Source organism: Mercenaria mercenaria, chromosome 5, assembly GCF_021730395.1.
Source record: "Mercenaria mercenaria strain notata chromosome 5, MADL_Memer_1, whole genome shotgun sequence".
NCBI lineage: Eukaryota > Metazoa > Mollusca > Bivalvia > Venerida > Veneridae > Mercenaria > Mercenaria mercenaria.
The window spans coordinates 19,946,686-19,950,769 of record NC_069365.1 but is presented as its reverse complement, the minus strand read 5'-3'; positions in this window follow the sequence as shown (position 1 = coordinate 19,950,769).

The following is a 4,084-nucleotide window of genomic DNA, read 5'->3' as shown; positions in this document are numbered from 1 at the left end:
TCAGGATCCATGCTGTTCGCTTTTAAAGCCTATTGGAATTGGAGAAACTATTAGCGAACAGCATGGATCCTGACCAGACTGCGCGGATGCGCAGGCTGGTCTGGATCCATGATGGTCGCATACCCACTATGTTGGTTTTCCCATGGCATGGCTCAAATTAAGTTTCCAACAGAGTTGTGTTTCTAACAGAGTTATATAAATACTTAGAAGCCTATGCACCTCCCGAAACATCCTTTTACATACGAAACATGTCAATGCGCAGAAAGGGACCGGGTATGGCCAGTGACTAGTCAGGATTACCTGCCCCTTCACTGTTGTACTAGAAGACATAGTACGACGGGAACAAGACTTAAATACATAAATAGTGGTGTATACGATGTAGAGATATATTAAACTTTAGATATGATATCAAATACACTCAAATGTGACGGCGTAAGGCGGATATCAAAAATATTTAATGAGATATTAAAGAATGAACAAAAAACTTACAGTGAAAGACTTGATTAAATAAGTTCAAATGTGACAGTTCGAAACATTAATTAAAACGCCTTGAATGAACTGAAATTTGGTTTCTTACGTGGGATAAATATGTGTTTTGGTTTTGATTAAATTAAATAAATAACAAAACATGTAATTTCAGTTTTAAAAGCATGGTATAACATGTGATTTGGCTTTTATATCTAGCGTATAATGGGTAAGCTGATATTTTCATGTATATAATTAGCTAAAAAATCTATGAGACATTGTTGTCACTTGATCGCCGGCATTAGTTAAAAAAAATTTCTTGTTAGATCCGCAGAAACATCAACAGAAATATCAGTACAAGTATGAAAATCTATTTAAAATTAAATGACAGACTCCAATGTGTTAAAAGTTCTTTCAATGTTAGTCTACAATTTCTTTTGTTTTGCAATCTATAGATATCCTGAAATATGTATACGTTGAAATATTTGTGTACACGTGAATTTGTTTAAACTGTTTCTGTTACAGCATTGTGTAAACATATAAATTATATAAATAAATAACTTATTCTTTGCAAGTATCCTGCAACTTCTCCACAATCTTCTTCTATACAAGACATATTATCCTGTTCTAAGGCCAACATTTTTTTATTTTCTGGTTTACGGGAGATTTTTCAAAAAATTTGGGTCGGGGTGGGGGGGGGGGGGACAAATAAAAATAAAAGTCCCAATTTTGAGCAGTCGACCAAATAAATAAAAATAAAACGTCCAAAAGGATACAATTTTTTTATTTTTTGTAAACCACAGAAAACAAGCTTGCAAGCTTAAATTGCATACACGCTCACAAATGAACTATTCTGAACTGGTCTCAGTATACTGTTGTTTTCTTCACGTGTAGCTTGTATGAATAATGCCATTTTCAAAGTCATCAAGGATACCACTATTTGTGTTTTTGTATGTATCTATTTTGTAGTAAAAATAGACATATGGAAACATTTTTCATAATAAAATACATGTATACATATACCACAGTTGACATTGTCATATCATAAGAACACTGCATAATGTTTATTATATAAACATGAATAAAAACTGCTATTAAAATGGGGATATACAATGACTACTTAAGGTCTGCATCCTGCATACATGCATATTACTTCGCTGGAGATGCAGTCTTAAAAGACAGGCACTGTCATACTAGAAATGAAAAGTTACGAATTGATAAATATTATGCACACTGACTTTAAAATTAAATTGCTTTGGTAAAGTTTCAGTGGCTTGAATATTGTTTTATATTTTACCGACTGTCAATGCCACCTATATTGTACGACAAGCCAAAACAATCTGAATTTTGATTCAGTTAAAATGTGTACAAAATAACAACCATTCGACTGATGTGTTCAAACAACATTATCTGAGATTTATAAGACTCTTCACTGAGATGGGACTTGGAATTATTAAGTTATCGATATACTTAAGTGAACATAAGAACATTGCTGGGAGTTTCATGTCTGATAATTATCTTTTGAGTTAAGTAGCTGGCTAGAACTTTAGTCAAACTAATTTTACGCAGTTCTAGGAAATATTGAGAGAATCTTTTTCATATGGCCATTAGTTCCACTCGGTACTGTCCAATTATTTTGACTAGTTTGAATCTTTTATCACATTTATCATTGTCAAGCAATTGCAGGTACATGTGTCATTTTACATTGAAATTGCACTTTATATAGAACAGTACTACTGAAAATTGTGGCATTAGTTATTTTTTTTCTTCTCTATCCCTCAAGACTTCAAAGTAAAAAAAAAATGTGTTTAGCAAGTTGACTCACTTTTGCTCTTCCGTCTTGCCATTTCTTTGGTTTCTTTCCTTTTTTATGAATTCTGGTATTTTTCTGACAGTCCCACATGAATTTGATCGTTGTCCAATTATAATATACAGACAACAAATCTCGTACATGTGATACGCCAAATTTTTCAACATCTGGACAGCGTTGACAGGTGAAGGTCTTTTTTCGTATGTGATTACTCCTAATGTCAAGCTTTAGATGTTGTATTTTCTAATCAGATCCAATTTGTTTACAATACTTGTTATCTCTGTCAACTTATTCCAAAGATTATTGTCTGTAAACTTGTATATTTTTCCTATTTAATTTCACACAATGTACATTCATGTAAGCCGCCATTTTTCATGCGTCTACTGAGCTAGATTAAAAACCTCTACCATACAGTTAAACTTTTATTTTTGGCAGAAGCAATTATGGACGGTCGGCGGGTAAAATGAAAATAAGAATACTGAAAATGACTTTTATTTTTATTTTGTTTTGTCAAAAAGTAGGGTCGGCGCTCCCGTAAACCAGAAAATTAAAAAATGCTGGCCTAAAGTACACCGATTCCCCGCATGAAGTGATAATCTATTTTCTGCAAATAACTTGCAACTTTTGCACAATTGTCCATTATATCATTTAGACAGAATAGCATAATAGGTCCCCTTTCAAAACAACCTTGGTAATTTAGTTTTCTAGTGTTTTCAGTTATTTTTAACTTTCGTTGGAAAAATGTAGGACTGGGCCTGAAGGTGGCTACTGGAGCTTCTGACAGATATACCGAATGGAAGAATGATGTGATATTTTGGCCGCCCGATTTCTGTTCTGTAATATCCGCCAGGTGAAACCCTTACATACATAAAGGCAACAGAAGGTATGTAATGTAAAGCACAAAGATGCCCTTATAGACTTATAGATATAATATAAACATGCAATCCTTAAGAACCTAAAACGCATGTACTCAATGCCCTTGCAGAGGACAGAGTAACAAGGGAAACACCCTGAGGGCCCGGCAAAACAGGCCAGAAGACGGAAACCAAAATAGCGCAATCTTGGTGGGATTTAAGAAGTACTAATCATAGAGGCCTCCACCTGATCCGTCAGACACAATCAAAGAGGAGAACGTAGCGTCCAACTGTAAAAGGATTGAACACCAAACATGTGGTGTGTCTTAAAACAGTTGGGTCATAACCTCTTTTCATAAAACGTTTAATTACTTTACTAAATACAACTGGGCCCAAACTCTTACGAAGTTTGTAAACCACATCCCCATAAAAAGCGGGTTTTAATATACCTTCCCGCAGAAGTGACTTTAACCAAAGAACATAAGTAAAATTATCTGGAAGTCGGGCCAGAAGTTTAGACTTTTAAATGTTCTCCATAGAGCCATTTAAAGAAAACTGCCATTCCAAACATTTTTAACAAAAAAGAAAAAAAGGAAAAACGATCACACGGAATTCGTAAGAGTATCTCGTAAGAAACATGTAAATGATTTATTAAAAATAAAAAAAAGGTTTCAGAGGACTATTATCAAAGTTTTCCATACAAGCAAAACTAACCCAATTCATTGGTGGTTAATCATGTTCATCATTGAAACAGAATGGTTCGAATGTCTTGGGCCGCCAAACGGACATGGCTGTGAAATGATTTTAAAATCAAACCAGCAGTTTTAAAGGTCAAGGTTCTCAAAGTTTCCCGCTAAGCCATATACGGAAAGTACGCATGCCTTTGGCGGCTATGTTTTTATTGGAACGAAATCATTCGAACGTTTTCATAGTCTTAAGGAAATTTGTACTGAAA